The 24670-nt window shown below is 37.6% G+C and overlaps 1 long non-coding RNA gene across 1 annotated transcript in view; it reads right to left on the reverse strand.

Moving 5' to 3' along the window:
- Positions 1-24670, reverse strand: part of LOC140712875 (uncharacterized) — a 257604-nt gene that overhangs the window by 37543 nt on the left and 195391 nt on the right. Inside the window, exon 2 of the long non-coding RNA XR_012094686.1 lies at positions 12136-12201. This is a non-coding gene — a long non-coding RNA (uncharacterized lncRNA). The remainder of the gene's footprint in view (positions 1-12135; positions 12202-24670) is intronic.

A 24670-nucleotide genomic window follows, 5' to 3' on the forward strand; every position in this document is an offset into this window, starting at 1 on the left:
GCCAGTACAGCAGTCTGAAATTGACCTGGGATGCTTCAGCTTGGTGCGGAGAGGGGCGCCTGCCATTACTGAGGCTTGAGTAGGTGGTTTTCCCCTTACAGTGTAAATAAAGCCACAGGGAAGTTCAAACTGGGCAGAGCCCACTGCAACTCCGCAAAGCCGCTGTAGCCAGAATGCCTCTCTAGATTCCTCCTCTCTGGACAGGGTATCTCTGAAAGAAAGGTAGCAGCCTGAGTCTGGGGCATATAGATAAAATGCCAATCTCCCTGGAACAGAACACCTAGGGGAAGAGGTAGCTGTGGGCACAGCTTCAGCAGACTTAAACGTTCCTGCCGGTTGGCTATGAAGAGAGCAGCGGATCTCCCAGCAGAGTGCTCGAGCTCTGCTGAGGGACAAACTGCCTCATCAGGTGGGTGCCTGACCCCTTTGCCTCCTAACTAGAGACACCCCCAAGCAGGGGTCAACAGACACTTCATACAAGAGAGCTCCAGCTAGCATCTGGCAGGTGCCACTCTGGGACAAAGCTTGCAGAGGAAAGAACAGGCAGCAATCTTTACTGTTCTGCAGCCTCAGCTGCTGATACCCAGACAAACAGGGTCTGGAGTGGACCTCTAGCTAACTCCAGCAGACCTGCAGTAGAGATGCCTGACTGTTAGAAAAAAAAAACAAAACTAACAAACAGAAAGCAATAGCATCAACATCAACAAAAAAGACGTCCGCACAGAAACTCCATCTGAAAGTCACCAACATCAAAGACCAAAGGTAGATAAATCCACGAAGATGCAGAAAAACCAACACAAAAAGGCTGAGAATTCCAAAAACCAGAACACCTCTTCTCCTCCAAAGGATCACGACTCCTTGCCAGCAAGGGAACAAAACTGGACGGAGAATGAGTTTGATGAATTGACAGAAGTAGGCTTCAGAAGATGGGTAATAACAAACTCCTCCCAGCTAAAGGAGCATGTTCTAACCCAATGAAAGGAAGCTAAGAACCTTGAAAAAAGGTTAGAGGAATCGCTAACTAGAATAACCAGTTTAGAGAAGAACATAAACGACCTGATGGAGCTGAATAACACAGCATGAGAACTTCGTGAAGCATTCACAAGTATCAGTAGCCAAATCGATCAAGCAGAAGAAAGGATATCAGAGATTGAAGATCAACTTAATGAAATAAAGTGTGAAGACAGATTACAGAAAAAAGAATGAAAAGTAATGAACAAAGTCTCCAAGAAATATGGGACTATGAGAAAAGACTAAACCTACGTTTGATTGGTGTACCTGAAAGTGATGGGGAGAATGGAACCAAGCTGAAAAACACTCTTCAGCATATTATCCAAGAGAACTTCCCCAACCTAGCATGAAAGAGAACATTACAAAGATACTCCTCGAGAAGAGCAACCCCAATAATCGTCAGATTCACCAAGGTTGCAATGAAGGAAAAAAATCTTAAGGCAGCCAGAGAGAAAGGTCAGGTTACCCACTAAGGGAAGCCCATCAGATTAACAGCAGATCTCTCTGCAGAAACCCTGCAAGCCAGAAGACAGTGGGGGCCAATATTCAACATTCTTAAAGAAAAGAATTTTCAACCCAGAATTTCATATCCAGCCAAAATAAGCTTCATAAGTGAAGGAGAAATAAACTCCTTTACAGACAAGTAAATGCTGAGAGATTTTGCCACCACCAGGCCTGCCTTTTAAGAGCTCCTGAAGGAAGCACTAAATATAGAAAGGAAAAACCAGTACCAGCCACTGCAAAAACATACCAAACTGTAAAGACCATCGACACTATGAAGAAACTGCATCAACTAATGGGCAAAATAACTAGCTAGCATCATAATGACAGGATCCAATTTACACATAACAATATTAACCTTAAATGTAAATGGGTTAAATGCCCCAATTAAAAGACAGACTGGCAGATTGGATAAAGAGTCAAGACCCATCGGTGCGGTATATTCAGGAGACCCATCTCACGTGCAAAGACACATATAGGCTCAAAATAAAGGGATGGAGGAATTCACTAAGCAAATGGAAAACCAGAAAAAGCAGGGGTTACAATTCTAGTCTCCGATAAAACAGACTTTAAACCAACAAAGATCAAAAAAGACAAAGAAGGGCATTACATAATGGTAAAGGGATCAATGCAACGAAAAAGCTAACCATCCTAAATATATATGCACCCAATACAGGAGCACCCAGATTCATAAAGCAAGTTCTTAGAGACATACAAGGAGACTTAGACTCCCACACAATACTAGTGAGAGACTTTAACACCCCACTGTCAGTGTTAGACAGGTCGAGACAGAAAATTAACAAGGATATTCAGGACTTGAACTCAGTTCTGGACCAAGTGGATCTAATAGACATCTACAGAACTCTCCACCCCAAATTAACAGAATACACATTCTCAGCACCTCATCGCACTTATTCTAAAATTGACCACATAATTGAAAGTAAAACACTCCTCAGCAGATGCAAAAGAGCGGAAATCATAACAAACAGTCTCTCAGACCACAGTGCAATCAAATTAGAACTCAGGATTAAGAAACTCACTCAAAACCACACAACTGCATGGAAACTGAACAACTGCTCCTGAATGACTACTGGGTACGAAATTAAGGCAAAAATAAACAAGTTCTTTAATTCCAACGAGAACAAAGACACGAGGTACCAGAATCTCTGGGACAGCTAAAGCAACGTCAAGAGGGAAATTTATAGCATTAAATGCCCACAGGAGACAGTGGGAAAGATCTAAAATCAACACCCTAACATCACAATTGAAAGAACTAGAGAAGCAAAAGCAAACAAATTCAAAAGCTAGCAGAAGACAAGAAATAACTAAGATCAGAGCAGAACTAAAGGAGATACAGACACTAAAAACCCTTCAAAAGAAAGAAAGAAAGAAAGAAAGAAAGAAAGAAAGAAAGAAAGAAAGAAAGAAAGAAAGAAAGAAAGAAAGAAAGAAAGAAAGAAAGAAAGAAAGAAAAGAAAGAGAGAGAAAGAAAGAAAGAAAGAAAGAAAATCAGCGAATCCAGGAGCTGGTTTTCTGAAAAGATTAACAAAAAACATAGAATACTAGCCAGACCAGTAAAAAAGAAAAAAAAAAAAAAAGAAGAAGAATCAAATAGACACAACAAAAAATGATAAACAGGATATCACCACTGATCCCACAGAAATACAAACTACCATCAGAAAATACTATAAACACCTCTACGCAAATAAACTAGAAAATCTAGAAGAAATGGATAAATTCCTGGACACATACACCCTCCCAAGACTAAATCACGAAGAAATTGAATCCCTTAATAGACCAATAACAAGTTCTGAAATTGAGGCAATAATTAATAGCCTACCAACTAAAAAAATTCCAGAACTAGAGGGAGTCACAGCTGAATTCTACAGGAGGTATAAAGAAGAGCTGGTACCATTCCTTCCGAAACTTTTCCAAATGATAGAAAAAGAGGGACTCCTTCCTAACTCATTTTATGAGACCAGCATCATCCTGATACCAAATCCTGGCAGAGAAACAACAAAAAAAGAAAATTTCAGGCCAATATCCCTGATGAACATTGATGTGAAAATCCTAAATAAAATACTGGTAAACCAAATCCAGCAGCACATCAAAAAGCCTAGCCACTATGATCAAGTTGACTTCATCCTTGGGATGCAAGGGTGGTTCAACATATGCAAATCAACAACGGAATCCATCATATAAACAAAACCAATGACAAAAACCACATGATTATCTCAATAGATGCAGAAAAGGCCATTGAAAAAATTCAACACCCCTTCATGCTAAAAACTCTCAATAAACTAGGCATTGATGGAACGTATCTCAAAATAATGAAAGCTATTTATGAGAAATCCACAGCTAATATTATACTGAATGATCAAAAGCTGAAAGCATTCCCTTTGAAAACCGACACAAGACAAGGATGCCCTCTCTCACTCTTCCTATTCAACTTAGTATTGGAAGTTCTGGCCAGGGCAATCAGGCAAGGTAAAGAAATAAAAGGTATTCAATTAGGAAGAGAGGTAGTCAAATTGTCTCTGTTTGCAGATGACATGATTGTATATTTAGAAAACCCCATCGTCTCAGCTGAAAATCTCCTTAAGCTGATAAGCAACTTAAGCAACGTCTCAGGATACAAAATCAGTGTGCAAAAATCACAAACATTCCTATACACCAATAATAGACAAACACAGAGCCAAATAGTAAGTGAACTACCATTCAGAGTTGCTACAAAGAGAATAAAATACCTAAGAATACAACTTGCAGGGATGTGAAGGACCTCTTCAAGGAGAGCTACAAACCACTGCTCAAGGAAATCAGAGAGGACACAAACAAATGGGAAAACATTCCATGATCATGAATAGGAAGAATCAATATCGTGAAAATGACCATATTGACCAAAGTAATTTATAGATCCAATGCTATCCCCATCAAGCTACCACTGGCTTTCTTCACAGAGTTAGAAAAAACTACTTTAAATTTTATATAGAACCAAAAAAGAGCCCATATAGCCAAGACAATCCTAAGCAAAAAGAATAAAGTTGGAGGCACCACACTAACTACTTCACTTCAAACTATACTACAAGGCTACAGTAACCAAAAGAGCATGGTACTGGTACCAAAACAGATATATAGACCAATGGAACAGAACAGAGTCCTCATAAATAATGCCACTTATCCTACAACCATCTGATCTTTAACAAACCAGAGAAAAACAAGCAATGGGGAAAGGATTTCCTATGTAATAAATGGTGTTTGGAAAACTGGCCAGCCATATGCCAGGAACTGAAACTGGACCCCTTCCTTACACCTTGTACAAAAATTGACTCAAGATGGATTAAAGACTTAAATGTGAAACCTAAAACCACAAAACCCCTAGAAGAAAACCTAGGCAATACCATTCAGGACATAGGCATGGGCAAAGACTTCATGACTAAAACACCAAAAGCAATGGCAACAAAAGCCAAAGTTGACAAATGGGATCTAATTAAACTAAAGAGCTTCTGCACAGCAAAAAAAACTATCATCAGAGTGAACAGGCAACCTACAGAATGGGAGAAAATTGCTGCAATCTATCCATCTGACAAAGGACTAATATCCAGAATTTACGAAGAACTTAAACAAATTTACAAGAAAAAAATCAAACAACGCCATCAAAAAGTGGGCAAAGGATATGAACAGACACTTCTCAAAAGAAGACACTTATGTGGCCAACAAACAGGAAAAAAAGCTCATTATGACTGGTCATTAGAGAAATGCAAATCAAAACCACAATGAGATACCATCTCCCGCCAGTTAGAATGTCAATCATTAAAAAGTCAGGAAAAAACACATGCTGGAGAGGATGTGGAGAAATAGGAACACTTTTACACTGTTGGTGATAGTGTAAATTAGTTCAATCGTTGTGAAAGACAGTGTGGTGATTCCTCAAGGATCTAGTACTAGAACTACCGTTTGACCCAACAATCCCATTACTGGGTATATACCCAGAGGCTTATCAATCATTCTACTATAGAGACACATGCACACCTATGTTTATTATGGCACCATTCACAATAGCAAAGACTTGGAACCAACCCAAATGTCCATCAATGATAGACTGGATAAAGAAAATGTGGCACATATACACCATGGAATATGATGCAGTCATAAAAAAGAATGAGTTCGTGTCCTTTGCAGGGACGTGGATGAAGCTAGAAATCATGATTCTCAGCAAACTAACAGAGGAACAGAAAACCAGACACTGAATGTTCTCACCCATAAGTGGGAGCTGAACAATGAGAACACATGGACACGGGGAGGAGAACATCACACACTGGGGCCTGTCAAGGGATGAGGGGATAGGGGAGGGAGAGCATTAGGAGAAATACCTAATGTAGATGACGGTTGATAAGTGCAGCAAACCACCATGGCACGTGTATACCTATGTAAAAAACCTGCATATTCTGCATATGCATTCCAGAACTTAAAGTATAATTTTTTAAAAAAATTTGATTTTGACCTTGTTAAAATCCACCCAGTAGATTTCGGTGGAGCCTGAGATGCTGCATTTCTAAGAAGCCCCTAATTAGATGTATGTTGGCAAATATTTGACAAGAGTTTTGGACCAGTGGTCGGAAGAGCATTTAACAGTTCCGTTGTTATAAATACTCCCTCCTGAGCCTATTTCAAGTGATCAATACAATGCCAGTAAACATGGATTTGGACAAAGATGTGCACAATCAGCTCTTTCAGATCAGTTCAAGCTGGCTCCAGGACACCAGATCTCCTAGGTGTTGTCTAATCCTGTTGCTTTAAGGACCTTTGAATAGGCAGTGTCTAGTGCAGTGGTTCTCAACCTTGACTGCACATGAGAGTTACCTGCAGGTGTTTTATTTAAAAGGAAGGAGAAATGAAGAAAACTTCCTCCCAACCCCATTCATATATTCAACAAGTATTTTAAGACACAGTAGTAAAATGGTCAGAATTGATCTACATTTTCCATCCCTTTTTGCTATATTCTTCTTGTATTTCCACTCTCTCTCCAAGTGACTAGAATTCTCCATCCAGCTCATTTTGCTGACAAATATTGGTTGTTCCACTTTTTCCAGTAATCCATAAATTCTATTTTCCTTAAAACTTTCTGTTTCTAGTTTCCCTAAGAAAAAAAGAAAACCTTTCTTTTTTCACTTCAGGCTCTGGCGATCAACTCTTCATATATGGGTTTTATTACTATATAGGTATTGTCAGACCTGCAGATCAGAAGCTGATTGTCATTGAGAAGATATTTTATTGTATTTGCAGATCCCAAGAGGAATACAAGTCACACTCCAGGGGAGCCCCATGGGAAAGCACTGGGGGAATTAGGAGATAGAGGAAGAGAGCAGAACTGTGGACAAGAGCTTTCCTGGTGGTTTTCATGGGATGGAAAAGACAAGGTGGACGTGCAGATTTAGGATTGCATAGTTTGAAAAATTTCAACAGGATCTGGTGCACAGGGGCTGTGCCTGGTCTAGCGGCAGGTAGATAATGACCCAGAATGTGAAAACCCAGTAGGAAGCTGGTTTGGGATGTGGAGTCTGGATTGGTTGGTGTGTACTTGAAAAGACATCCCAGGCAGAGAACTCCTCCTAAGTGGAAGGAAGGGAAGGAGGGAGGCAGGAGGCCAAGGCAAAGTGACTCAGTCCTATTATTAGGTAGTTCAGAAAGAGGCATGTCTAGCACATGCTTGTATGGCAGATGTTAAACCATCAAGCGGATAGAAGGTAGAAACACGGTTAATACAAATTCATAATGAGATATAAATGACTTAGAGCCCTTTACCTTTCCTTGGGATACCTGAATTTTAAGAGCAGATACTTCTTAGGCCAAATGACTCTTTAGTCAGTGGCGTATTTAATGCTGTTTTATATGAGCATTTATCTTCTTATTCAATTAAACAAAATTCTGAGTACTGCTCCATGCAAGGCAAAATGATAAGTGCTGGAGATGAGAAAGACATACCTGGAAGAGGACCAAGGCAGAAAGAATGAATACAACACAGGTCTGGCCATCCTGCACCCTGCTATATAATGGGGAAGCCTGACAGAAAACCAGCTACTTGGAAAGCAAGGCAGAAGAAAGTGAAGCTTAGAGAATCTAGAGGAAAAAGATTTAACAGGTAACACGTATGGGGTGACCATTTTCTCAGCTCATCTTTGACAGGAGTTGCGTGACAATTAAAAGTGGAAACTACTCACAAGCACCAGAAATGTAGATTTTTCTGTGGTGTTCATTTAAAGGAGAATCATTTTCTCAGCATACCTACTCTCCAAGTAGCACATAGGGTGTTTTGCTCTGAAAATTAAAGAGTATAACTTCTAATTCTTTCTGTAGTGAAGGCTACTTCTTCAGCTTGTGGGTCAGCTGCTGGAATGCTAGAGGGAAGATGGGATCAGTTAGAATTTGTTCACAGAAAGTTACAGAAAAGGTGACTCGTGATGGTTTAATCCATAAAAATATTTATTGATTATATAGCAAGAAGTCTGAAGGTAGGTGGTCCCAGAATTTTTTGGAATTTGTGACAGTAGAAAAAAATAGCCACAATTTCTTTGTAATGCCTCCTATCAAGAGGCCAGAACCTATTTTCCATGCCTTGGGTCTAGACTGCCTTGCATCCTGCTCGAGCTAATAGAACGCAGCAGAAGCAATGTTGTACAAGTTTTGAGCTTAAACTTCAAGAGACTTTGTTCACTTCTACTTTCATTCTTGAATCCTACCTAACCACCTTGTGATTAAGCCTGGGCTGACTTACTGGAGGATTAGAGACCATGAGGAGTAGAAATGAGCATCCCAGCTATGTGTGCTCCCCACCCCTGCAGACCCACCAGCTCTTAGTTGACCTGACAGCTGATCACAGATGCATGAGTTAGACCAGCTGAGTCTGGGAGACCCACCCACCTGAGCTCAGCCCAAATTGCTAGCTATTCAATCATGACCTAAATAAGGTTGTTGTTTTAAGCAGCTAAGTTTTGGGGTGGTTTGTTACTTAGCAAAGTTAGCAGATACAGCATCTCAGTGATGTCACTAGGAACTAGGATATCTCTGCCTTTCTCTCCTGCCAGCCACAGTGTGTTATCAATGGCCTTCATTGTGGTTGAGGGTTGGCTACTGCAGCTCCAAACTTCACATCCTTACACTGTAGCACCACAGTAGGGAAAAAGAAGGAGGGAAAGAAGGCTTTCCATATTGCTCCAGCCTTTCACCAAGAGCATAAGCTCATTCAGACAACTCCTAGATGACTTCACTTTGTGATTCAATGGCCGTGACTGACTCACATGAAGTCCCTAGGCAATCCCTGGAAATGATATAACATGCATAATATTATTACATGTGTATAAGGTGTTTGAATTACCATTACTTTTTTATTGTTATTATTACTTTGTCTCTGGCAGTAGTCTTAACTTACCAGTTTCTGAATAGGGCCAAATTCAGTACAGAAAAGTTGTAAGATAAAGTGAGTTGTGAAGCAAGGAAGAGAATGTTCTTTAGTAAACTATCAGTGAGAGGAAAGCTTTCTGATGTTAGAAGGAAAAAACATGGGCTGTGAGAATATACACAATCTAAGCAAATGAATTATAAATTTAAGAACAGTTACATATAGCAAAAGTCAACTGAGAAGACTAGTAGCCAAGAAGTTGAGGTAATTGGAACTTAATTTTATATATAATTGGCATCTAATTTTAAAGTAAGAACACATTTGTTGGTAGTAGGATTTCTACACACACTAGACAAAGCCGACCGACCCATGCCTCAGAGTCAAGAATTTGATACTATAGAAGCACCCCAAGCATTTGATTTGTATAGGCATCTAGAGAGAAACTTTGAGTGTGTATACACATTGGGGGCAGAAAGAGGGCTCTCCGTGTGATAATCAGTACAGCAGGGAACAGCCTACTCATAAAACCCTTAATTTAATCAGTACCTTTAAGGTTATCATTCTGATAATAGAAAATCCATACCACAACAATGCAGTTACTTGTTTTATTATAGTAACATCCTTGAGAACCAGATAATAGTATTCAAAGGCAAAAGTGTAGCGTCATTAAATGAACAATTTATAATTGGAATTCCAATAGCTGGGAACTGAGGTATAGTCATTTTCTGTAAGAAGCTGTCAAAACAAGGAGTTTCATATCACCTGTGGAGCAAAATTAAATACTCGGAGGCAAAGGAAACTCACAAAAACCTACATCATATCCTGTTTGGGTTGAAATTGAGTATTTCCCCCACTGAATACTTTTAGACTCTGCCACCCCTGGTGTGAAATGTGGGCACAACAATTATATTGCATTTATAATATGAAATGAAAAGGGATTTGTGAGTGAAAACAAAAATCAAGCAAAAAATAATAATAATAATAAATCCAACAAACCAAAATAGGGAGTTTGACTCTTGAGAGAACTTGGAGGTCTCCAATATTTGACTTGCATATATAGAAAGATTAGACTCATTTTGTGCTTGGTGCTTGGTTATTGTATGAATGAAGGAAAAGAGGAAAGGGAGGATAGAGGAAAAAAGTAGGGGAGAAAAGAAGAAAATATGAAAATGAATAAATGAGAAAAATGTGGATCTGGAAGTAAAAACATTGTCTCAAGAACACAGATTTGGGTTCCATGTAAAGAATAAGTTAACAAAATTTCAATCTTTGCCTGAATGATAAAGGGGTTGCCTTGGGAAGTCAAGACATGCATGTCCTTTGAAGGGTTCAAGGAAAAGGTACATGGTCACTTGCTGTGAGTGTTATAAGGAATACTCATGCAATAGATGACAGTGGGACAACATGATATTTAGTGTCATTTCTTTTTTTTATTTTATTTTATTTTTTTGAGACGGAGTCTCACTCTGTTGCCAGGCTGGAGTACAGTGGCACTATCTCAGCTCAGTGCAACCTCTGTCTCAGCCTCCTGAGTAGCTGGGACTACATGTACGTGCCATCACGCCCGGCTAATTTTTGTATTTTTAGTAAAGATGGGGTTTCACCATGTTGGCCAGGAAGGTTTCGATCTCTCGACTTCATGATCTGCCTGCCTCAGCCTCCCTCCCAAAGTGCTAGGATTACAGGCATGACCAACCATACCCAGCCTAATATTATTTCTTAATCTGAGATTATCTGAGCCATAACATGCACAAAATACTGATTCACTTAGTTACCAGGACTAGACCTAGTCAAAACTACAGATAAGCTGGGAGCTTTTTCTCAAAATCTCTACATCTTCCTTACTCCATAATAGTTCTCTTATTTCAATATCCCCTTTCCTCTCTGTACCAGTTCTCACAATAATCATTGTCTCTAAAGCAACAAAGAAAATAAATCTTATTAATTCATTGACTTTATGGGCTTGGGACTCAAACCAGCGATTTCCCCCACCAGATTCTAAAAGGACCATAGAGGAAATGCAGTGCTTAAAGCAAAGGAATGAAGGATGCACTGAGCATGGCCTGCCGGAGATGTTCCTCTGCTTTCAAGATACCGCCCTTCTACCACTCAAGGCTTGTGGTTGTTCATCCCCAGTTGAAATCTGCCTTGTCAATAACTAAAGAATATGTGGCAGTCATAGGGAAGCTACTGCTGATGAGAACTTTGAATTTGCTTTTGCAGATGGGGTTTACAGCATGATTACCTCTTCTACTTCTTATTTCAGTTAAATAATTACGACTCCGGTATCCACTGGCATAAGCAGTTTGTTCTTGGTTCATATTTGTTAGTCAATTGATGTGGTTTGGCTCTGTGTTCCCACCCAAATCTCATCTCAAATTGTAATCCCCGTGTGTTGAGGGAGGTATCTGGTGGGAGGTGACTGGATCATGGGAGCGGTGTGCCCCATGCTGTTCTCAAGATAGTGAGGGAGTTCTCACGAGATCTGATGCTTTAAAAGTGTTTGGCAGTTCCGCTCGCTCTCTCTCTCTCCTGTCATCGTGTAAGACATGCCTTACTTCCCCCTCACCTTCTGCCATGATTGCAAGTTTCCTGAGACCTCCTCAGCCATGAGGCGTTGTGGGTCAATTAAAACTTTTTTCTTCATAAATTATCCAGTCTCAGGTAGTTCTGTATAGCTGCATGAAAGCAGACTAGTACATCAATTTTTAAAATATTTATTAGGCACAGCTAACAAATACTGTAAAAATTGACTAACAAGAGTGATGCAAGAGCTACCCAGCTTCTTGGAAAAAAGAGCATTTATTTAAATTCTTTGTAAATCATCTGTCCCAGCCATACAGAAATGTCAAGATTTTCAAAGACATCATGATCACATGTGAAAAGAATACACATTATCTCACAAAAATGTAAATGAAAGTTTCCCCAGTATCTTGATTCAGATCTCATCATCTCTTGCCTGGATGCCTAAAGTAACCTCCAAACAACAGGCTCCTCCTCTGATACCCATTTTCCTCAGTGCCACCAGTCACCTTGCTAGATCACATCAGATCAGGCCACTCTGCCACTTACAAACCTCCAATGTCTCCCAGTGACCAACAGAATCAAGTCCAGACGCTGTGTCTTGCTATGTATCTTTATGATACATAAAGACCTTGTATCATGCTATGTATCTTTATGATACATAAAGCTGTCATATTTTCTCAGTAATCCCAATTTAAACTTACCTTTCTTATTTTCTATCCTGTAGAATCTCCCAGAAATGTCAACATCTACCAAGTGGACTCTCATTCCTGCAGCAGCAAAAAAAAAAAAAAAAAAAAAAAAGTTTTTGTAAATCTTTTCTTAAACCATGGATCCCCTTTGTTTTTGGAAAGTATTATCACAGGTTTTTAAAAATCCTTTTATAATTGATTTGTTTCTCATTTCCTGACAAACATCACTTCTTTCATCTACACATATACCTAATGGTGAAACTACAGTTAGGTTTCATTCTTCCTTGGATAAGCCGTGTAGTTTTTGCTTCTATGACTTTATGCATTATGTTCCTTCTCTATGGAATGAGGCTTGCTTTTATCCCATCTGGCACACTTCTACTCATCCTTAAGAGACCAATTCGAATATTGCCTTCCATTTGAGACCTCTCAAAGGCAGAATTCTTTTCTTATCCTGCTATACTTCCAGGACATTTTGATACCTCCTTGGTAGTATTCATCACATGACATGTTGAGTCTTTACACATTTGTTTTCTGCCCTGGCTTATAACTTCCTTAAGTATTTCCATCACAGAAAAGGTGGTTGTGATATAATGACAGAGCACTGAACTTGGGGACTTGGACTCAATTCACAGCTCTGCTATTTATGCACAGTTTGAATTGCACTTTAAGCTTATAATATGTAGAATGATTGTGTGAGTTAATATATATTAAAGTGGCACACAGTTGCACTTGCTCAATGTTTAAGTAATGTAAGGGCAGATAAAGAAAAATATCCAGTTGTAGAACTATGAACTATTTTCTGAACTTTACACTTAATCAGGTACATATGGTAGGTACTCAACAAACCTTTGTGAATTAATATTAAATAATAATAATGAACAAGGACATAAAGAGATTAAAGAATAGCCAGACAGTGAATAATTTAGGCTTTGTGGGCAATAGGGTCTCACAGTTACTGAACTTTGCTGTTGCAGTGCAGAAGCATTGGGGTGCAGCTCTGTTCCCATAAAACTTTATTTATACAAGTAGACTTGGCTCATGGCCCATGACTTGCTGACTTCTGGTAATATGTGTTACAAATCTTTTTACCCAGTCTCCGTCTGCTTGGATTGTCTATTGAGATTATTTGTAGGTATTTTGTTATGTGAAAGGCTTTCTTTTTGATGTAGCTAAGTTTATCAAGATTTTTGTTGTTTTATGTTTTTCTTTTTTTAAAAAAATACACATTATTCTGTCATCCACATAACTTAATGATTGTCTCTTATTTTTTAAAAATAAATTTTAAAATTTGCCTTTCACATTTAAAACTTTGATACTTATAGAAACAATTGTTGTGTCTGTGAGTTACAGATACAATTGACTGATTGATGGATTGATTGACAAGGCAATTGTTCCAACATTTTAAAAGACTAGTCCATCTTTTCTCAACTGATTTGTAGTACCACCACTCTTCTGTTGCAAGAACATATCAGTTTCTGGGTTCTCTCTTTAGTTCCATTGGTATATTTGTCTGTTACTGCATCAATTCCACATTGTCTAGTAACACCAATCTACCCTTATTTTTAATTTTTCTGTTATTTTCACATGTATTTTAGAGCCAATTTACTTCTGTGCTAGGGGAAAAAATCTGGTAAAATTTTGATTGCAATGGCTCTGACTGTTTATATTAATTGTGGAGAATTTATATCTACATAAAATTAGAAAGTCCCATCTATAAGGCTGTTATATATCTCCATTTGTTCCATTTTATGGTCTTTATTAATGTTTCTAATTTTCTTCATTTAAATCTTGAACATTTTTGTTACATTTACTTTTAGATACCCTACTGATCTATTACGAATGGTGTCTTTTTCTAATGTTTATGGCTAGTGTTGAGGAACTTATTGAGTTAGATCTTACAGACTTTCCCCATTCTGAGCCCTCTTGTTAATTTGAACAGTTTTTAGATTTTCAATACAGACAAGTATTTTATATGCCAATAAAATTAATTTTATCTTTTTTCTATTACTTGCTTTCTTCTTGTCTTCCTCTTACTCCTCTCCCTCTTCCTCTCCCACTGTCTTTCTTTTTAGTCTTATGTATTTCCAAGGACTCTGGTATAATGCTAAACAAGTTAATGAGAAATAGTTTTGCTGTAGAGATGCTTCTAAAATGTTATCATTAGAAATAATGTTTGCTGTGGGTTTTCAGTAAACAGCCTTTATCAGAATAAGGAAGCCACCTTTTATTCCTGCGTACTAAGATGTTTTCTATCATAAATACCTTCTACCCCCAAGCTCTTGCACTTTCAATCTACATTCTCTGTTAAATGGTATCTCAGATACCTCAGTTGTTCATGACATAGGTATCTCCTTTGCAAACACCTTCCAACTCAACTCCTATACCAAGCCATCTTGATGTTTACTTCCAGTATATATCTTGAATCAATACACACAGGTTTTGTTTCTCATCTCTCTGACCCTAATCCAAGACACCATTATAACATACTATATTATTTCCTCATATCCTAACTGGCTCTCTCCAGCTGCTTTTTTCTCCATCTGGTCCTTCTGCTTACAGTAGCCAAATACAACTTTTTAAGTGTAAATAGGATCATATCACCCTTTTGTTAAAAAAAAAAAATCATGATTTCTCATCGCACTTAGAATAAAATCCAAAAAATGTTAACGTCCTTCAGGGTCTTGCATCCTCGATTTCCTCTCCAACTCTTCGTTTCATCCCCAACCAAACCTGGGTTCCCACCACACTGGTTTTTTCAGTTCCTCAAAGCACCCACACTCTTTCCGGCTTTAGGATCTTTCCCTAGAATACCTTCTCCCTATAATACACCAGGCTATTTCTAATGTATCCTTCAAATCTCGAGCTAAACCCCACTTCCTCAGAGCTATCTTCTCCACCACTTGTTTAGGTCTTCCTGGAATTTTTCTTGAAAGTATTTATTGCAATTTAAAATTCCAAAGCAATTTGTTGGATTGTTGGGGTTTATCTACTCCTCTACGATGGCAAGTTTCAATTTTCAACTACTATTAAGAACCAATTATATTTTTGAATAAAAAAATTAGATGCTGAAGAGTCACCCATAATTCAAAACCAACATTGTGAATCCATTTTTGCTTGTTTGCTTTTTTGCATTTCTTTGTTTAAATAATCCTCTTTCTTACCATTGGAATATGCCATAAAAATCTTTCTTAAAACTGAGGAGAAATTTCTTAGGGAAATTACGGACCTAAATAGCCTAGTTACACCTAAATAGTCTAATTGCCTAATGACTTTACTAAGGGACAGTTCTCAGAGAGGTCATCCATTAAATCATCTCTCTTTATGAAATAGGTTCAACAATAATGTTTTTGAAGTCAATTAGCGCAGTTAGATATGAACAGAATGCAAATTGTTTTTATTTTAGATGCATTAGTGTTAAGCAGTTAAGTAAGTCACATAGCAAGTCCCAAATGTAGCCTTAGACGATGTCTGGAATTTTCATTGTAGTTAGTTGTGTTCCTTGTGTTAGTTCTCTACTAGATAGAATCAGGCAAGAGGAATGATGAGCATTTGACACTCCTAAACTTTAAGCTATGCTGCAGAGATTATAATATCTAATAGTGTTATGAGAATTAATTAAAATAATATTGGAACTACCCAGATAATGGTACACAGGAGGCATTTAATAAATGGCAGCTACTATTGCTATTTGTTATCATACTATCATTATGATCATACTTCTTACAACAATATGTGAATAGTGTTATTACAGAGCTAATAATCAAAGAGCAATGAATGATGTTACTTAGATTATCATTTTTATGCAACTGCAAAAACCTTAAAGTTTCAGTAACTCTCCATTGCCAATTGGTTAAAGTCCAAGTTCTCTAGCAGAGTTTTCAGAATCCCTTACAATGGTCAAAGAAAATGAAGACAGAAGAGTAATAGCAAAAGGTCAATAAACATCAAATTAATATTTGGCATCACTTAACTACGACATAGAAAATATAACAATGGCATGTTATGTTTTACTATGTAATTAGCAAAACTATTTTTGTGCTAATGTATACTGTGGGTGACAAAACAATGAAAGAGGGACTGTCATGTTATCTCTTGCAGAAGTAGAAATCATTAAAACGATTCAGAAAAAAATTAATAATCTATCATCAGGAACTTTAAAGTTATTCTTACTTTTTACCCAATGTTTCAACTTCTAACAATAACAATTGATAATATTTGGATCAAGTACTGTGCTGAGCACATGATGTACATTATCTGATAAATACAACCCAGGAAATAATCCAAACACTGGAAAAATACTCATGCAGACAATGGCCATGATAGCATTGTTTGTAATGTCAAATACTTAAAAATAATATAAAAATTCATCAACTAAAAATGGTTGCATTTATTGACAGATTATGATGCAAACATCATTATGATTATGAAGAAGATATAACACAGAATCATGTACTAGTTACAATTTTTTTTTAGAAAAGCAACAGGCAGAATTTGATTTAATTTCAATTATATGAAGAAAAAAGAAAGCATACAGGAAAGGCTGGAAATAAATATACTGGAATATTAGCAATGATTTCCACTACATTATGGGATTATGGATTATTTTTTAATGTTTTCCTTTATGTTTTTCTAAAATTTCAATGTTTTACAGTAAGTATATATTATTACTTTTACAAATAGAAAAAAAATTTGTTAAGCTCCCTAACCAAACTGAATACATCCCTCAACAGCAGTCCTTCACCATTCATCCCAGACTCTTTTTTCAGACTCATCTCACGCCAAGCCTCTATGCCAACCCATCCTGAATTAGATGCTGTGCTCTTATATGCCGCTGCGCATTTGTAAGTATAAAATTTCTTTTGTGACGTTGCCTCTGTCCCATTCCCTCCATGACTCATCTTTTGAATTCCAGCTTGAATATCTCCTTCTCAAAGAAACCTTCCTTACAGACAAGGAGGCTAGGCTCTTCCTCTGAGAGCTCATTGCTCCTTGAATACACCTCCAGAATAACACTCTTCACTCCATCCTATGCTATAATTTGTTAAATTATCCACCTCACAATAGTCTGCAATCTTCTTATGACCCTAGCATGCAGCACAACACTAGACATGATAGATGATAGATAGATAGATGATAGATAATAGATAGAAGACAGATAGTAGATAGATAGATGAAAGACAGATAGATGATAGAGACATAGATGATAAAGAGACAGATAGATAATAGAGAGATATAGATAGATGATAGATAGATAGATAGATAGATAGATAGATAGATAGATAGATTAGATGAAAGGACATATGGACAATAACATTATATTAAATAGCCCAAAGCCACTCTACAGTGCAGATGCTGAGTGAAATAAAAGTCAAGGGGGTCTTTGAAATAAGAATGAGGGCTGTACAAAGTATCTAACACTCCTTCATTAAATATCAGTACCACGTGTGTCACACTAAAAAAGACACAAATTTCTCCCATTAAAAATATAGGATTAAAAAATCATGGAAACAGAACATAACCACCAAGTTTTTTGCATTAGTAAGTTTGAGTTGAAAGCCCAGTTTCTCATGTTGGCTCTTTGGGTAGGACACAGCATTGCGGTAAGGTTTTTTTTTTGAGTTTTGAAACTATTTAAGGGGTTTCAAGCAGAAGCTGATCTTGAAATGACTTCTGACCAGAGAACTGGGAGATTAAACCCTTTCTTTGAGTGTGATGCAGACAGCAATACCATTTCATAGTGTCCAAATATTATTTTTCATCAAACCTGTAGAAAAGTTTTCAACCTGCCCTAATTTTTACCAATGAATCTAATAGACCTGGATTAAACTGCAGGGAAGATGAGAACATAAATTTCATTCCTTTCATTCCTTGTAATATTAGGGTTTGTATTCTTTCCAGTTGTAATAACCTCTAGACTTCAACAAAATTGAAAACCTTTAAATAGCCTTTCACAACCTTTCGGTGGAGTAATGAAGTTTTAAGTGCTCACTGGGGATTTTTCAGTTCAGAAAAATCTAAGCAGCAGTAGATATTAAAATCTAATGTTTACTTCAACTCTTTTACAGCCTAATGGGTTTTTCTGACAGTGTAATTTTTAAAAGGTTGGGTTTCATTTATTAATATAGTGTACTCATGCTGAAAACCTTTCTTCTTTAAGGACTCTGATGGGAGTCTTATGGTTAAACCTCGGTTGAAAGCCAGAGGGATCAGCAGGAATAGGAAAACAGAAACCTGCAATAGGGCTCACAAAGGCTGGAGCCAAGCAGGTTGTTTGGGTTTAGAAAATGGAGAAAAGTCCTCTTTTTATTACTTGAGCACTACAGGAGGTGAAAAGACAAACACAGGATGTGAAGCCCCTATGTGCACGTTAATTATGAGTGTGTGAGTCACTGGGGTCCACACGGTTGCCCACCAACCAAAAGGTCTGCCGAGGAAATCCAGCTGTTTGCTTGGCTGATGGGACTGATACTATTCTCCTGGAGCTGCTCCACCAGGGGCCAGAGGACAGGTATTTGGAAACCAAGGAGAAATTGCAGGGTGAGCAACAGGCAAGCCCACACTTACGCAGAGATAGGATGTGATTTGGAAAAATTCCATTTTATATATTGTGCTGCTGAAACCAAAATGCAGGGGAAACCTGAGTGAGCACCCACCAAGTAGTTAAAAAAAAAAAAAATGCTACTTCTCATATGCATAATGCCGCAATGTAGTTAACAGAGATTTGCAAGATTAAGTACACTAGAGTGGAAAGGGGCAGGATTTATTTCCATTGACTATGATGTAGTGAAGCTGCTCTCAGGTATATATATTATTGAGCATGTTATTTTAAATTATAAAATAAAAGTGCCACTTGAGAGTGTAATTGAAAATCATATTGTAAAGTAAAGGAGCTTGATGGTCATAAAGGATGGATAGTTCGGCATGTTTCTCATCTTCACATTTCACAAATAGATGGTTTTGTTCTCATGTGTAACTCCAAAATTGGAATCTTGCCCTAATAGATAAGGCAATTTCAGAAAATGTAGACCACATACTGAATTATCCCTTTAACAATTTTATAATAGTATCAGGATTCATTATTATCACTTGAGAGATGTTCATAATTTTTTAGAGAACTTAAAAAATTCAGATAAGTAAAACCAAAGCCAAAATCTCCTACAATCCCAATAGTCATTTAAAAATCTCAGTATTTGAGATCTGACCTCTCAGTAGATTTTTTTTTTTTTTTTTTTTTTTTTTTTTTTTTTTTTTTTTTTTTTGAAACAGGGTCCTGCTCCATCACCCAGGCTGGAATGCAATGATGTGATCCAGGCTCACCACACCTCCACCCTGCAGACTCAAGCAATCCTCCCACCTCAGCCTCCCAAATAGTGGCAGCAAAGGTGCATGCCACCACAGCCAGCTAATTTTTGTATTTTTTAGAGAGATGGAGTTTCACCATGTTGCCCAAGTTGCTCTCTTTTTTTTTTTTTTTTTTTTTTTGAGACGGAGTCTTGCTCTGTCACCCAGGCTAGAGTGCAGTGGCACAATCTCAGCTCACTACAAACTCCACCTCACAGGTTCACACCATTCTCCTGCCTCAGCCTCCCAAGTAGCTGGGACTACAGGTGCCCACCACCACACCTGGCTAAATTTTTTGTATTTTTTTAGTGGAGACGGGGTTTCACCGTGTTAGCCAGGATGGTCTCGATCTCCTGACCTCGTGATCCACCTGCCTCGGCCTCCCAGAGTGCTGGGATTACAGGCATGAGTCACTGCTGCGCTCAAACTCCTGAGATAATGAGATCCACCAGCCTTGGCCTCCCAAGTGTTAGGATTGCGGACATGAGCCAGGGTGCCTGCCTGGTAGATTTTATTTAACATTACGACATGAAGATTTTAAATATATTCTCTTCTACAACATAATGATTCTATAATATTGCTTTATTTTGCTTCAAAATTTTGATAAGAGTCCGAATGAAAGTCATTATAAAATGTTTTTCATTCTGTTTGCAAAGCACCTATTTGAATGATTAACTGTAATCCTGATTTTGTCCAGTTTCTTCAGTTGGTCATTCAACAAATGTATGCCCATAGTGGGCATGCACTGGGGATATAAAACAAAATTGCATCCTTCCTTACCCAGGGGAGTTACAGTCTAATGGTAAGAATACAGATCCAAAAATGATAAAATGATCACTATTTGCTACAATGGAGGTATACACAATTACACTAAGAAGATAGAACAAGGAACACCTAGATGTTTATGAAAGACTCAGGAAAGGTTCCATCCGTCTAAAATAACAATATTTCTATGTCACATTTATATCAGGAAAATTTCTAACTTGTTTCTATAGCATAAAATACAAAACTCTCAGTCTGGCTTCATGGGTCTATAAAATTAACCTAATCCTGTTTCTAACTTTTATACACAAACCCTCCACTCCAGCTAACTCATCTCCCACCTCTGACTCTATTATTGATCATGTTATTTCCCACTCCCTTCTGATTTTCCAATCCTAACTTTTCATCAGGACCCATCTTTTTCATCTAGACCCCCTTGACATACCAGCCAATCTTGATCTGCCTCTCTCCCGGCTTCTAAGGCCATAATTACCATAATGCTTTCCGTTTTGCTTAACTATGCTGTATGTATGTCTTAAACCTCTAAGTAGATTGTTGGAACCCGGAGAAATGATTTTTTTGTATCTCTGGTACATGGCATAACATTACATATGTCATATAATCTAGACATATTATATTTATTAACTTCTTTTACTGGAAGAGTGAATAAGTAATTATAGGAACTATTTAACTATGCTTTACATAGCTCTTCATTATTCATTTAGCATTTTGTAACTGATTCGTGGTGCGTGCCACTTGATAATGTTCGCATAATTATTATATATCTACTACTCAGTTATATACCCATCTACTAAGAGAGACTCAGGGAGACTCACTGGCAAGAAACATGCCTTGAATTCATTTAACATTTAAGAAATATAAAATGAGTACCTTCTGTGGAGTGTCAGGCATTGCACTAAGCATTGAGTAGTCTCTGTTGGATAGGACTGCCATGGTGTCTGACCTCCTTGGGCATACACACTGTGATGTAATAAATACTCTGTCTAAGAAACATGTTGTGCTAAAGCAATACACCATGACAAACAGAATCTAACGTAGCCTAGACGACCAGGAAAGGCTTCCTAGAGGAAGTGACATTTAAAATAAGTCCTAAGGGCTAATAGGAGTCAGCAAAGTAAAGGGAAATTGGTAGGTGGCAGAAGGAATAGCAAGCACAAAGACTGGTGGCTGCGATGAGCATATCATTATTGAGGACCTAGGAAAAGTTTAATATGCCTGGAACATAAAATTAGGAAAATGAAAGATGAATCTGGGGAGGTGAATTAAACAGGTAAGTGTCAGATCATGTTAAAGACTTTGGACTTGACCCAAAGTCTACTTACTTAAGAGCCTTTTGAGAGGCTTAAAGCAAGTGGATCTGTATTTAGAATGTTTGCTTAAGCGAAGTGGAGAACAGAATAGAAGAGAGGAAGATAAGAGTCAAGCAGATTAGTTAGGAGGCTTTTGCTATAGTCCAGGAGGAAGACAATGATGGTCTAAAGTGGATTACTATGGCTGAAACTGAAGTGGAAATTAAAGAACGTTTTAGGAGAAAGAGTGGAGAGAACATGGTGTCAGGACACAAACATCACATAACTGGACTTAGAAAACACAAGGGTTCTGCAACCAGGCAGACTTGCTTCAAGTTTTTACTCTTGCCTGCTGGTCAATTTGGCAAAGTTATTTACTCCTTTCTAGGCCAGTTTCCTTATCTATAAAATGGTGATTTTCCTGGATCTCAGAAGCTGGTACTATGGTCTGAATGTTTGTGTTTTAGTTCCAAAATTCATATGTTGAAATCATAACCCTGAAGGTGATGGCACTAGGAGGTGAGGGTTTTGAGAAATGATTAGGTTATAAGGGGGGAGCCTTCATGAATGGTATTAGATCCTTATAAAGAGGCCTCAGAGAGATCCCTCTCTCCTTCTGCCATGTGAGGTTATAGAAAAAAGAAATGGCTGTCTATGAACCAAGAAGTGAGCTCTCACCAGACACTGAATCTGCCAGCACCTTGAACTTGGTCTTCCTAGTCTTCAGAACTATGAGAAATAAAAAAATTTCTGCTGTTTTTAACCCATCTGTCTATTAGAGTTTGTTGACAGACAGCCCGAACAGACTAACACAGATGGGGAAAGGGTGCACTTTAGTAAGTGAATGTAGGCAAATCTACTTCACACAGTATTTAGTACATGGAAGATGCTCAGAAATTATTAGTCTTTTTCCTTTCTTCTCTCTTTCATGTGTGAGCAAACTTTGTCATCAGGACTGGTACCAATTCTCCAGAAAAATCATACATTGTTATGACCTTTTATTGCAAGTCTTTCAGGGCAATTCTTTAGCTCTATTCAATACAATATATATCTGCACAATGGCAGGACCTTATGCAGATCAAGTGCTGTTGACAGATACATTGACATTAGGTGGGAGAGGAGAGTGGAAGAAACTGAAGCAAAGACAGGGGGATATGGAAAAATAGAGAAATAAAAGAAAAATCCATCAGCATAGAGGATGGATAAAATTTATCACTCAGATGCTTTCTTCAATTTCATCATAAATTTATACAAGAAGAGGATTTTCTTTGGGGAAGACTGAAAATTTACAAGGGAACAAGTTTCTAGCAACTCACAAAAAAAAAAAAAAAAAAAAAAAAAAAAAAAAGATTCTCTAGTAGAACTGTTTTATGGCCTAACCTAGAGAGAGCATATGTTTACATTTGAAGGATTATTTCCAGCATTTATTTATCACTCCAATGAAATGTGAATCCCACATAAATTTTTTAGTTTTACGTTTCAGATGACTAATTTAAACCGTGTGGCAAAATGGCAGCATAGTGAAATTTACCATAGTGACCACATTAATCTTTGATTCCAGTGATTAACTGTGGCTTTCGTTTGGTGAACTTCATTGGACTTTTTGTCACCCATTTCTTCCTCTCCATCATGTGTTTTGAGCTTTCCTAGCTATATTGGATTTATGTGTTTCCAGCATTCCTTTTGAGGATGTCTAGAAATCTAGCTTTCCATAAAAATGCAACATGGCCCATAAGGTTCGAGTACATGCATGATTTGGAATCAGAGTGCTCCATCCACTCTAGACTTGGTAGACACATGACCCAAGCTGGTTTAAGAGCTTTCCCAGAGCCATAAGAAAAGAGGCTTTCATTTCTATGAGATTATGAGATGAAATAACAAGTCAAGCACAAGAAGAGTTTTCTGACCAAGGAAAGCAGAGTAGAGAACTAGAGAAGATAAGACAAAGTCCTGTTTATATTCTTTGAGCACCTGGTCCAGACATTCCTGCATCCACCAAGCCCTCCAACGGTTGGGTTATATGAACCAATATGGTTGCTTTTCTTTTGCCTAAGTGTCTTTGCACAGGCTTTCAATCATAACCAAAAGCAACCTGACATGATGACACAATTTTTGTATTCAATAATACAAAAATGCTTGTGTATTGATAAAACATTTTTCCAGAGGTATTTAAAAATGTCTTATTGGAATTCTATCTAGATTAGCCCTTTAGTCATGTTTATATCATATCTTTTTCAGAAGTGTCAATTTGACAGAACTTTAAATATTGGAGCTTTTACTCAATATAAGCTATAGCCATTTACAAAAAAAGGAAAATACTTGGTCCATTATAGGTTCAAAATGTTGAGGAAACAGTGTAGTTTATTATAAAGGATACACACTTAAAAGTTAGTCTTGGAGTAATATCACACATCAACCACCTAAGAGTTACATAAATTTTCACCAGTTACTAGCTAGACTGCACCTCAGACTTTGCATCAATAAATTGGGAGTGATAATGCTTCCTCACTTATGTGAAGATTGAACGGAATCATATTTATAAAGTTCTACCTCCTTAAGGGTAAATAATCTAGTTTTTTTCCACTTTTCTATCCCTAGGATCTACAACAGTGCCTAGAACATATTAGTTTTTTATTGACTATTTGTGTCAAACAGAAATGTCTAGTACACAATAAGTGTTCAATACAGAGTAACTAGTATGGTGGTGGTGGTGATGATGATGATGCCATACACACAGCTGGTGAGTGTTTGTCACCTGTGGGAAACAAAGCTCGTGGGAAAATGGTTTAAGCTATTTCCCTATCCAAAGTAGACTCCTGACATCATGGAGATAGACAAATATATGGCTTACTGGGATATTTCTTTATAACCCCAGCACATGAATAAAAGCCGTATGTTATCCATTAGTATTATTGAGCAATAGTGAGCATGTGCTGAGTACAATGCTAGATGCTAGGAACACCATGAGGTTCAGTAATTACAACTAACATTAATAGTCATAGCTAAGATTTCCGGAGCGTTTTCTTTCTGCCAGGTATTTCTTGGAGCACTTTGTTTTTTAGCTCATTCATTCTCAAAAACGTTCCATGTGGTTGGTAAAACTATTGTCATCATAATTTTACAAAGGAGGA

The sequence above is a fragment of the Chlorocebus sabaeus genome, chromosome 11 (genome assembly GCF_047675955.1).
Source record: "Chlorocebus sabaeus isolate Y175 chromosome 11, mChlSab1.0.hap1, whole genome shotgun sequence".
NCBI lineage: Eukaryota > Metazoa > Chordata > Mammalia > Primates > Cercopithecidae > Chlorocebus > Chlorocebus sabaeus.